Source organism: Ambystoma mexicanum, chromosome 8 (assembly GCF_040938575.1).
Source record: "Ambystoma mexicanum isolate Mex_15411 chromosome 8, UKY_AmexF1_1, whole genome shotgun sequence".
Classification (NCBI taxonomy): Eukaryota; Metazoa; Chordata; class Amphibia; order Caudata; family Ambystomatidae; genus Ambystoma; species Ambystoma mexicanum.
In genome coordinates, this window is record NC_090929.1 from 731803641 (window position 1) to 731813192 (window position 9552).

The 9552-nt window shown below is 47.0% G+C and overlaps 27 non-coding genes and 2 pseudogenes across 27 annotated transcripts; all 29 read left to right on the forward strand.

The window, feature by feature from the left end:
- Positions 1–2: 2 nt before the first annotated feature.
- LOC138474126 (5S ribosomal RNA) lies at positions 3–118 on the forward strand (annotated as a pseudogene).
- A 106-nt stretch (positions 119–224) lies between these two features.
- Positions 225–343, forward strand: LOC138476703 (5S ribosomal RNA). The gene has a single exon (XR_011270730.1). It is a non-coding gene; the product is annotated as a 5S ribosomal RNA (ribosomal RNA).
- A 106-nt stretch (positions 344–449) lies between these two features.
- On the forward strand, positions 450–568 carry LOC138476705 (5S ribosomal RNA). Its single transcript, XR_011270732.1, has one exon. It is a non-coding gene; the product is annotated as a 5S ribosomal RNA (ribosomal RNA).
- A 666-nt stretch (positions 569–1234) lies between these two features.
- LOC138478146 (5S ribosomal RNA) lies at positions 1235–1353 on the forward strand. The gene has a single exon (XR_011272040.1). It is a non-coding gene; the product is annotated as a 5S ribosomal RNA (ribosomal RNA).
- A 106-nt stretch (positions 1354–1459) lies between these two features.
- Positions 1460–1578, forward strand: LOC138478133 (5S ribosomal RNA). The gene has a single exon (XR_011272028.1). It is a non-coding gene; the product is annotated as a 5S ribosomal RNA (ribosomal RNA).
- Positions 1579–2041: 463 nt separating this feature from the next.
- LOC138478502 (5S ribosomal RNA) lies at positions 2042–2160 on the forward strand. Its single transcript, XR_011272364.1, has one exon. It is a non-coding gene; the product is annotated as a 5S ribosomal RNA (ribosomal RNA).
- A 106-nt stretch (positions 2161–2266) lies between these two features.
- LOC138476706 (5S ribosomal RNA) lies at positions 2267–2385 on the forward strand. The gene has a single exon (XR_011270733.1). It is a non-coding gene; the product is annotated as a 5S ribosomal RNA (ribosomal RNA).
- Positions 2386–2849: 464 nt separating this feature from the next.
- On the forward strand, positions 2850–2968 carry LOC138476707 (5S ribosomal RNA). The gene has a single exon (XR_011270734.1). It is a non-coding gene; the product is annotated as a 5S ribosomal RNA (ribosomal RNA).
- Positions 2969–3074: 106 nt separating this feature from the next.
- Positions 3075–3193, forward strand: LOC138476708 (5S ribosomal RNA). Its single transcript, XR_011270735.1, has one exon. It is a non-coding gene; the product is annotated as a 5S ribosomal RNA (ribosomal RNA).
- A 106-nt stretch (positions 3194–3299) lies between these two features.
- Positions 3300–3418, forward strand: LOC138476709 (5S ribosomal RNA). The gene has a single exon (XR_011270736.1). It is a non-coding gene; the product is annotated as a 5S ribosomal RNA (ribosomal RNA).
- Positions 3419–3524: 106 nt separating this feature from the next.
- On the forward strand, positions 3525–3643 carry LOC138480055 (5S ribosomal RNA). The gene has a single exon (XR_011273773.1). It is a non-coding gene; the product is annotated as a 5S ribosomal RNA (ribosomal RNA).
- Positions 3644–3749: 106 nt separating this feature from the next.
- Positions 3750–3868, forward strand: LOC138478845 (5S ribosomal RNA). Its single transcript, XR_011272674.1, has one exon. It is a non-coding gene; the product is annotated as a 5S ribosomal RNA (ribosomal RNA).
- Positions 3869–4332: 464 nt separating this feature from the next.
- LOC138476712 (5S ribosomal RNA) lies at positions 4333–4451 on the forward strand. Its single transcript, XR_011270738.1, has one exon. It is a non-coding gene; the product is annotated as a 5S ribosomal RNA (ribosomal RNA).
- A 106-nt stretch (positions 4452–4557) lies between these two features.
- On the forward strand, positions 4558–4666 carry LOC138474577 (5S ribosomal RNA; annotated as a pseudogene).
- A 106-nt stretch (positions 4667–4772) lies between these two features.
- On the forward strand, positions 4773–4891 carry LOC138476713 (5S ribosomal RNA). The gene has a single exon (XR_011270739.1). It is a non-coding gene; the product is annotated as a 5S ribosomal RNA (ribosomal RNA).
- Positions 4892–4997: 106 nt separating this feature from the next.
- On the forward strand, positions 4998–5116 carry LOC138476714 (5S ribosomal RNA). Its single transcript, XR_011270740.1, has one exon. It is a non-coding gene; the product is annotated as a 5S ribosomal RNA (ribosomal RNA).
- Positions 5117–5580: 464 nt separating this feature from the next.
- LOC138478503 (5S ribosomal RNA) lies at positions 5581–5699 on the forward strand. Its single transcript, XR_011272365.1, has one exon. It is a non-coding gene; the product is annotated as a 5S ribosomal RNA (ribosomal RNA).
- A 106-nt stretch (positions 5700–5805) lies between these two features.
- Positions 5806–5924, forward strand: LOC138476715 (5S ribosomal RNA). The gene has a single exon (XR_011270741.1). It is a non-coding gene; the product is annotated as a 5S ribosomal RNA (ribosomal RNA).
- Positions 5925–6388: 464 nt separating this feature from the next.
- On the forward strand, positions 6389–6507 carry LOC138476716 (5S ribosomal RNA). Its single transcript, XR_011270742.1, has one exon. It is a non-coding gene; the product is annotated as a 5S ribosomal RNA (ribosomal RNA).
- A 106-nt stretch (positions 6508–6613) lies between these two features.
- LOC138476717 (5S ribosomal RNA) lies at positions 6614–6732 on the forward strand. Its single transcript, XR_011270743.1, has one exon. It is a non-coding gene; the product is annotated as a 5S ribosomal RNA (ribosomal RNA).
- A 106-nt stretch (positions 6733–6838) lies between these two features.
- Positions 6839–6957, forward strand: LOC138480056 (5S ribosomal RNA). Its single transcript, XR_011273774.1, has one exon. It is a non-coding gene; the product is annotated as a 5S ribosomal RNA (ribosomal RNA).
- Positions 6958–7063: 106 nt separating this feature from the next.
- LOC138476718 (5S ribosomal RNA) lies at positions 7064–7182 on the forward strand. Its single transcript, XR_011270744.1, has one exon. It is a non-coding gene; the product is annotated as a 5S ribosomal RNA (ribosomal RNA).
- A 464-nt stretch (positions 7183–7646) lies between these two features.
- LOC138476719 (5S ribosomal RNA) lies at positions 7647–7765 on the forward strand. Its single transcript, XR_011270745.1, has one exon. It is a non-coding gene; the product is annotated as a 5S ribosomal RNA (ribosomal RNA).
- A 106-nt stretch (positions 7766–7871) lies between these two features.
- LOC138476720 (5S ribosomal RNA) lies at positions 7872–7990 on the forward strand. The gene has a single exon (XR_011270746.1). It is a non-coding gene; the product is annotated as a 5S ribosomal RNA (ribosomal RNA).
- A 106-nt stretch (positions 7991–8096) lies between these two features.
- On the forward strand, positions 8097–8215 carry LOC138476722 (5S ribosomal RNA). Its single transcript, XR_011270747.1, has one exon. It is a non-coding gene; the product is annotated as a 5S ribosomal RNA (ribosomal RNA).
- Positions 8216–8321: 106 nt separating this feature from the next.
- LOC138476724 (5S ribosomal RNA) lies at positions 8322–8440 on the forward strand. The gene has a single exon (XR_011270749.1). It is a non-coding gene; the product is annotated as a 5S ribosomal RNA (ribosomal RNA).
- Positions 8441–8546: 106 nt separating this feature from the next.
- On the forward strand, positions 8547–8665 carry LOC138479538 (5S ribosomal RNA). Its single transcript, XR_011273304.1, has one exon. It is a non-coding gene; the product is annotated as a 5S ribosomal RNA (ribosomal RNA).
- Positions 8666–8771: 106 nt separating this feature from the next.
- On the forward strand, positions 8772–8890 carry LOC138476725 (5S ribosomal RNA). Its single transcript, XR_011270750.1, has one exon. It is a non-coding gene; the product is annotated as a 5S ribosomal RNA (ribosomal RNA).
- A 453-nt stretch (positions 8891–9343) lies between these two features.
- Positions 9344–9462, forward strand: LOC138476726 (5S ribosomal RNA). Its single transcript, XR_011270751.1, has one exon. It is a non-coding gene; the product is annotated as a 5S ribosomal RNA (ribosomal RNA).
- The last annotated feature ends 90 nt before the right edge of the window (positions 9463–9552 follow it).

A 9552-nucleotide genomic window follows, 5' to 3' on the forward strand; every position in this document is an offset into this window, starting at 1 on the left:
GAGCCTACGGCCACACCAGACTGAATGCGCCCGATCTCGTCTGATCTCGGAAGCTCAGTGTCGGGCCTAGTTAGTACCTGGATGGGAGACCGCCTGGGAATACCAGGTGCTGTAGGCTTTTTTGTGCTCCAAGTTCAGGAAGTGAGCCATTTCTCAATTGCCTTTCAAAACTGCAAGGTCTAGCCGACTAGATGCTTAAAAGTACAAAACTCACTAGGCTCAGAGCCTACGGCCACACCACACTGAATGCGCCCGATCTCGTCTGATCTCGGAAGCTAAGCAGTGTCGGGCCTAGTTAGTACCTGGATGGGAGACCGCCTGGGAATACCAGGTGCTGTAGGCTTTTTTGTGCTCCAAGTTCAGGAAGTGAGCCATTTCTCAATTGCCTTTCAAAACTGCAAGGTCTAGCCGACTAGATGCTTAAAAGTACAAAACTCACTAGGACCAGAGCCTACGGCCACACCACACTGAATGCGCCCGATCTCGTCTGATCTCGGAAGCTAAGCAGTGTCGGGCCTAGTTAGTACCTGGATGGGAGACCGCCTGGGAATACCAGGTGCTGTAGGCTATTTTGTGCTCCATGATTAGTAATTGCACAACTTCTCAATTACTTTTCAAATTTGGTATGTTTCCAAAATAATTTTATCCCGTTTTATAGCGGAAATGTTGGACAACATTATGAGGGCTGGAGCTACCTATTTACATATAATTAGCATACAGGTAGTGTGTTCATGGGTAATAAATCGACTTTCACATGTAATGCAGTACAGAGAATATTGAGTCCTTCAAGAGGCATGAAAGAAAGCCGTTATTGTGTTGATTGTTCTCTCCATCTCCCTGCAACAGAAACAGGATGGATGGATTAAAGTTATCCTACCAGACATAGGAGTCCTGAATGGGCCCACCAGTCTTATATATCTCGCCTGATCGAGCCTGATCGAGCGCTGATCGAGCGATGAGCGTGGTATCATGTTGCAAGTGGCTGCATGGCTTAGCTTACTAAATGCAAATGCATAAGAGTAATATTCTTAGCATTTCTAGAGCCTACGGCCACACCACACTAAGCAGTGTCGGGCCTAGTTAGTACCTGGATGGGAGACCGCCTGGGAATACCAGGTGCTGTAGGCTTTTTTGTGCTCCAAGTTCAGGAAGTGAGCCATTTCTCAATTGCCTTTCAAAACTGCAAGGTCTAGCCGACTAGATGCTTAAAAGTACAAAACTCACTAGGACCAGAGCCTACGGCCACACCACACTGAATCCGCCCGATCTCGTCTGATCTCGGAAGCTAAGCAGTGTCGGGCCTAGTTAGTACCTGGATGGGAGACCGCCTGGGAATACCAGGTGCTGTAGGCTTTTTTGTGCTCCAAGTTCAGGAAGTGAGCCATTTCTCAATTGCCTTTCAAAACTGCAAGGTCTAGCCGACTAGATGCTTAAAAGTACAAAACTCACTAGGCCCAGAGCCTACGGCCACACCACACTGAATGCGCCCGATCTCGTCTGATCTCGGAAGCTAAGCACTGTTGGGCCTAGTTAGTACCTGGATGGGAGACCGCCTGGGAATACCAGGTGCTGTAGGCTATTTTGTGCTCCATGATTAGTAATTGCACAACTTCTCAATTACTTTTCAAATTTGGTATGTTTCCAAAATAATTTTATCCCGTTTTATAGCGGAAATGTTGGACAACATTATGAGGGCTGGAGCTACCTATTTACATATAATTAGCATACAGGTAGTGTGTTCATGGGTAATAAATCGACTTTCACATGTAATGCAGTACAGAGAATATTGAGTCCTTCAAGAGGCATGAAAGAAAGCCGTTATTGTGTTGATTGTTCTCTCCACCTCCCTGCAACAGAAACAGGATGGATGGATTAAAGTTATCCTACCAGACATAGGAGTCCTGAATGGGCCCACCAGTCTTATATATCTCGCCTGATCGAGCCTGATCGAGCGATGAGCGTGGTATCATGTTGCAAGTGGCTGCATGGCTTAGCTTACTAAATGCAAATGCATAAGAGTAATATTCTTAGCATTTCTAGAGCCTACGGCCACACCACACTGAATGCGCCCGATCTCGTCTGATCTCGGAAGCTAAGCAGTGTCGGGCCTAGTTAGTACCTGGATGGGAGACTGCCTGGGAATACCAGGTGCTGTAGGCTTTTTTGTGCTCCAAGTTCAGGAAGTGAGCCATTTCTCAATTGCCTTTCAAAACTGCAAGGTCTAGCCGACTAGATGCTTAAAAGTACAAAACTCACTAGGCCCAGAGCCTACGGCCACACCACACTGAATGCGCCCGATCTCGTCTGATCTCGGAAGCTAAGCAGTGTCGGGCCTAGTTAGTACCTGGATGGGAGACCGCCTGGGAATACCAGGTGCTGTAGGCTATTTTGTGCTCCATGATTAGTAATTGCGCAACTTCTCAATTACTTTTCAAATTTGGTATGTTTCCAAAATAATTTTATCCCGTTTTATAGCGGAAATGTTGGACAACATTATGAGGGCTGGAGCTACCTATTTACATATAATTAGCATACAGGTAGTGTGTTCATGGGTAATAAATCGACTTTCACATGTAATGCAGTACAGAGAATATTGAGTCCTTCAAGAGGCATGAAAGAAAGCCGTTATTGTGTTGATTGTTCTCTCCACCTCCCTGCAACAGAAACAGGATGGATGGATTAAAGTTATCCTACCAGACATAGGAGTCCTGAATGGGCCCACCAGTCTTATATATCTCGCCTGATCAAGCGCTGATCGAGCGATGAGCGTGGTATCATGTTGCAAGTGGCTGCATGGCTTAGCTTACTAAATGCAAATGCATAAGAGTAATATTCTTAGCATTTCTAGAGCCTACGGCCACACCACACTGAATGCGCCCGATCTCGTCTGATCTCGGAAGCTAAGCAGTGTCGGGCCTAGTTAGTACCTGGATGGGAGACCGCCTGGGAATACCAGGTGCTGTAGGCTTTTTTGTGCTCCAAGTTCAGGAAGTGAGCCATTTCTCAATTGCCTTTCAAAACTGCAAGGTCTAGCCGACTAGATGCTTAAAAGTACAAAACTCACTAGGCCCAGAGCCTACGGCCACACCACACTGAATGCGCCCGATCTCGTCTGATCTCGGAAGCTAAGCAGTGTCGGGCCTAGTTAGTACCTGGATGGGAGACCGCCTGGGAATACCAGGTGCTGTAGGCTTTTTTGTGCTCCAAGTTCAGGAAGTGAGCCATTTCTCAATTGCCTTTCAAAACTGCAAGGTCTAGCCGACTAGATGCTTAAAAGTACAAAACTCACTAGGCCCAGAGCCTACGGCCACACCACACTGAATGCGCCCGATCTCGTCTGATCTCGGAAGCTAAGCAGTGTCGGGCCTAGTTAGTACCTGGATGGGAGACCGCCTGGGAATACCAGGTGCTGTAGGCTTTTTTGTGCTCCAAGTTCAGGAAGTGAGCCATTTCTCAATTGCCTTTCAAAACTGCAAGGTCTAGCCGACTAGATGCTTAAAAGTACAAAACTCACTAGGACCAGAGCCTACGGCCACACCACACTGAATGCGCCCGATCTCGTCTGATCTCAGAAGCTAAGCAGTGTCGGGCCTAGTTAGTACCTGGATGGGAGACTGCCTGGGAATACCAGGTGCTGTAGGCTTTTTTGTGCTCCAAGTTCAGGAAGTGAGCCATTTCTCAATTGCCTTTCAAAACTGCAAGGTCTAGCCGACTAGATGCTTAAAAGTACAAAACTCACTAGGCCCAGAGCCTACGGCCACACCACACTGAATGCGCCCGATCTTGTCTGATCTCGGAAGCTAAGCAGTGTCGGGCCTAGTTAGTACCTGGATGGGAGACCGCCTGGGAATACCAGGTGCTGTAGGCTATTTTGTGCTCCATGATTAGTAATTGCACAACTTCTCAATTACTTTTCAAATTTGGTATGTTTCCAAAATAATTTTATCCCGTTTTATAGCGGAAATGTTGGACAACATTATGAGGGCTGGAGCTACCTATTTACATATAATTAGCATACAGGTAGTGTGTTCATGGGTAATAAATCGACTTTCACATGTAATGCAGTACAGAGAATATTGAGTCCTTCAAGAGGCATGAAAGAAAGGCGTTATTGTGTTGATTGTTCTCTCCACCTCCCTGCAACAGAAACAGGATGGATGGATTAAAGTTATCCTACCAGACATAGGAGTCCTGAATGGGCCCACCAGTCTTATATATCTCGCCTGATCGAGCGCTGATCGACCGATGAGCGTGGTATCATGTTGCAAGTGGCTGCATGGCTTAGCTTACTAAATGCAAATGCATAAGAGTAATATTCTTAGCATTACTCGAGCCTACGGCCACACCACACTGAATGCGCCCGATCTCGTCTGATCTCGGAAGCTAAGCAGTGTCGGGCCTAGTTAGTACCTGGATGGGAGACCGCCTGGGAATACCAGGTGCTGTAGGCTTTTTTGTGCTCCAAGTTCAGGAAGTGAGCCATTTCTCAATTGCCTTTCAAAACTGAGAGGTCTAGCCGACTAGATGCTTAAAAGTACAAAACTCACTAGGCCCAGAGCCTACGGCCACACCACACTGAATGCGTCTGATCTCGGAAGCTAAGCAGTGTCGGGCCTAGTTAGTACCTGGATGGGAGACCGCCTGGGAATACCAGGTGCTGTAGGCTTTTTTGTGCTCCAAGTTCAGGAAGTGAGCCATTTCTCAATTGCCTTTCAAAACTGCAAGGTCTAGCCGACTAGATGCTTAAAAGTACAAACCTCACTAGGACCAGAGCCTACGGCCACACCACACTGAATGCGCCCGATCTCGTCTGATCTCGGAAGCTAAGCAGTGTCGGGCCTAGTTAGTACCTGGATGGGAGACCGCCTGGGAATACCAGGTGCTGTAGGCTTTTTTGTGCTCCAAGTTCAGGAAGTGAGCCATTTCTCAATTGCCTTTCAAAACTGCAAGGTCTAGCCGACTAGATGCTTAAAAGTACAAAACTCACTAGGCCCTGAGCCTACGGCCACACCACACTGAATGCGCCCGATCTCGTCTGATCTCGGAAGCTAAGCAGTGTCGGGCCTAGTTAGTACCTGGATGGGAGACCGCCTGGGAATACCAGGTGCTGTAGGCTATTTTGTGCTCCATGATTAGTAATTGCACAACTTCTCAATTACTTTTCAAATTTGGTATGTTTCCAAAATAATTTTATCCCGTTTTATAGCGGAAATGTTGGACAACATTATGAGGGCTGGAGCTACCTATTTACATATAATTAGCATACAGGTAGTGTGTTCATGGGTAATAAATCGACTTTCACATGTAATGCAGTACAGAGAATATTGAGTCCTTCAAGAGGCATGAAAGAAAGCCGTTATTGTGTTGATTGTTCTCTCCACCTCCCTGCAACAGAAACAGGATGGATGGATTAAAGTTATCCTACCAGACATAGGAGTCCTGAATGGGCCCACCAGTCTTATATATCTCGCCTGATCGAGCGCTGATCGAGCGATGAGCGTGGTATCATGTTGCAAGTGGCTGCATGGCTTAGCTTACTAAATGCAAATGCATAAGAGTAATATTCTTAGCATTTCTAGAGCCTACGGCCACACCACACTGAATGCGCCCGATCTCGTCTGATCTCGGAAGCTAAGCAGTGTCGGGCCTAGTTAGTACCTGGATGGGAGACTGCCTGGGAATACCAGGTGCTGTAGGCTTTTTTGTGCTCCAAGTTCAGGAAGTGAGCCATTTCTCAATTGCCTTTCAAAACTGCAAGGTCTAGCCGACTAGATGCTTAAAAGTACAAAACTCACTAGGACCAGAGCCTACGGCCACACCACACTGAATGCGCCCGATCTCGTCTGATCTCGGAAGCTAAGCAGTGTCGGGCCTAGTTAGTACCTGGATGGGAGACCGCCTGGGAATACCAGGTGCTGTAGGCTATTTTGTGCTCCATGATTAGTAATTGCGCAACTTCTCAATTACTTTTCAAATTTGGTATGTTTCCAAAATAATTTTATCCCGTTTTATAGCGGAAATGTTGGACAACATTATGAGGGCTGGAGCTACCTATTTACATATAATTAGCATACAGGTAGTGTGTTCATGGGTAATAAATCGACTTTCACATGTAATGCAGTACAGAGAATATTGAGTCCTTCAAGAGGCATGAAAGAAAGCCGTTATTGTGTTGATTGTTCTCTCCACCTCCCTGCAACAGAAACAGGATGGATGGATTAAAGTTATCCTACCAGACATAGGAGTCCTGAATGGGCCCACCAGTCTTATATATCTCGCCTGATCAAGCGCTGATCGAGCGATGAGCGTGGTATCATGTTGCAAGTGGCTGCATGGCTTAGCTTACTAAATGCAAATGCATAAGAGTAATATTCTTAGCATTTCTAGAGCCTACGGCCACACCACACTGAATGCGCCCGATCTCGTCTGATCTCGGAAGCTAAGCAGTGTCGGGCCTAGTTAGTACCTGGATGGGAGACCGCCTGGGAATACCAGGTGCTGTAGGCTTTTTTGTGCTCCAAGTTCAGGAAGTGAGCCATTTCTCAATTGCCTTTCAAAACTGCAAGGTCTAGCCGACTAGATGCTTAAAAGTACAAAACTCACTAGGCCCAGAGCCTACGGCCACACCACACTGAATGCGCCCGATCTCGTCTGATCTCGGAAGCTAAGCAGTGTCGGGCCTAGTTAGTACCTGGATGGGAGACCGCCTGGGAATACCAGGTGCTGTAGGCTTTTTTGTGCTCCAAGTTCAGGAAGTGAGCCATTTCTCAATTGCCTTTCAAAACTGCAAGGTCTAGCCGACTAGATGCTTAAAAGTACAAAACTCACTAGGACCAGAGCCTACGGCCACACCACACTGAATGCGCCCGATCTCGTCTGATCTCAGAAGCTAAGCAGTGTCGGGCCTAGTTAGTACCTGGATGGGAGACTGCCTGGGAATACCAGGTGCTGTAGGCTTTTTTGTGCTCCAAGTTCAGGAAGTGAGCCATTTCTCAATTGCCTTTCAAAACTGCAAGGTCTAGCCGACTAGATGCTTAAAAGTACAAAACTCACTAGGCCCAGAGCCTACGGCCACACCACACTGAATGCGCCCGATCTCGTCTGATCTCGGAAGCTAAGCAGTGTCGGGCCTAGTTAGTACCTGGATGGGAGACCGCCTGGGAATACCAGGTGCTGTAGGCTATTTTGTGCTCCATGATTAGTAATTGCGCAACTTCTCAATTACTTTTCAAATTTGGTATGTTTCCAAAATAATTTTATCCCGTTTTATAGCGGAAATGTTGGACAACATTATGAGGGCTGGAGCTACCTATTTACATATAATTAGCATACAGGTAGTGTGTTCATGGGTAATAAATCGACTTTCACATGTAATGCAGTACAGAGAATATTGAGTCCTTCAAGAGGCATGAAAGAAAGCCGTTATTGTGTTGATTGTTCTCTCCACATCCCTGCAACAGAAACAGGATGGATGGATTAAAGTTATCCTACCAGACATAGGAGTCCTGAATGGGCCCACCAGTCTTATATATCTCGCCTGATCAAGCGCTGATCGAGCGATGAGCGTGGTATCATGTTGCAAGTGGCTGCATGGCTTAGCTTACTAAATGCAAATGCATTAGAGTAATATTCTTAGCATTACTCGAGCCTACGGCCACACCACACTGAATGCGCCCGATCTCGTCTGATCTCGGAAGCTAAGCAGTGTCGGGCCTAGTTAGTACCTGGATGGGAGACCGCCTGGGAATACCAGGTGCTGTAGGCTTTTTTGTGCTCCAAGTTCAGGAAGTGAGCCATTTCTCAATTGCCTTTCAAAACTGCAAGGTCTAGCCGACTAGATGCTTAAAAGTACAAAACTCACTAGGCCCAGAGCCTACGGCCACACCACACTGAATGCGCCCGATCTCGTCTGATCTCGGAAGCTAAGCAGTGTCGGGCCTAGTTAGTACCTGGATGGGAGACCGCCTGGGAATACCAGGTGCTGTAGGCTTTTTTGTGCTCCAAGTTCAGGAAGTGAGCCATTTCTCAATTGCCTTTCAAAACTGCAAGGTCTAGCCGACTAGATGCTTAAAAGTACAAAACTCACTAGGACCAGAGCCTACGGCCACACCACACTGAATGCGCCCGATCTCGTCTGATCTCGGAAGCTAAGCAGTGTCGGGCCTAGTTAGTACCTGGATGGGAGACCGCCTGGGAATACCAGGTGCTGTAGGCTTTTTTGTGCTCCAAGTTCAGGAAGTGAGCCATTTCTCAATCGCCTTTCAAAACTGCAAGGTCTAGCCGACTAGATGCTTAAAAGTACAAAACTCACTAGGACCAGAGCCTACGGCCACACCACACTGAATGCGCCCGATCTCGTCTGATCTCGGAAGCTAAGCAGTGTCGGGCCTAGTTAGTACCTGGATGGGAGACCGCCTGGGAATACCAGGTGCTGTAGGCTTTTTTGTGCTCCAAGTTCAGGAAGTGAGCCATTTCTCAATTGCCTTTCAAAACTGCAAGGTCTAGCCGACTAGATGCTTAAAAGTACAAAACTCACTAGGACCAGAGCCTACGGCCACACCACACTGAATGCGCCCGATCTCGTCTGATCTCGGAAGCTAAGCAGTGTCGGGCCTAGTTAGTACCTGGATGGGAGACCGCCTGGTAATACCAGGTGCTGTAGGCTTTTTTGTGCTCCAAGTTCAGGAAGTGAGCCATTTCTCAATTGCCTTTCAAAACTGCAAGGTCTAGCCGACTAGATGCTTAAAAGTACAAAACTCACTAGGCCCAGAGCCTACGGCCACACCACACTGAATGCGCCCGATCTCGTCTGATCTCGGAAGCTAAGCAGTGTCGGGCCTAGTTAGTACCTGGATGGGAGACCGCCTGGGAATACCAGGTGCTGTAGGCTATTTTGTGCTCCATGATTAGTAATTGCACAACTTCTCAATTACTTTTCAAATTTGGTATGTTTCCAAAATAATTTTATCCCGTTTTATAGCGGAAATGTTGGACAACATTATGAGGGCTGGAGCTACCTATTTACATATAATTAGCATACAGGTAGTGTGTTCATGGGTAATAAATCGACTTTCACATGTAATGCAGTACAGAGAATATTGAGTCCTTCAAGAGGCATGAAAGAAAGCCGTTATTGTGTTGATTGTTCTCTCCACCTCCCTGCAACAGAAACAGGATGGATGGATTAAAGTTATCCTACCAGACATAGGAGTCCTGAATGGGCCCACCAGTCTTATATATCTCGCCTGATCGAGCGATGAGCGTGGTATCATGTTGCAAGTGGCTGCATGGCTTAGCTTACTAAATGCAAATGCATAAGAGTAATATTCTTAGCATTTCTAGAGCCTACGGCCACACCACACTGAATGCGCCCGATCTCGTCTGATCTCGGAAGCTAAGCAGTGTCGGGCCTAGTTAGTACCTGGATGGGAGACCGCCTGGGAATACCAGGTGCTGTAGGCTTTTTTGTGCTCCAAGTTCAGGAAGTGAGCCATTTCTCAATTGCCTTTCAAAACTGCAAGGTCTAGCCGACTAGATGCTTAAAAGTACAAA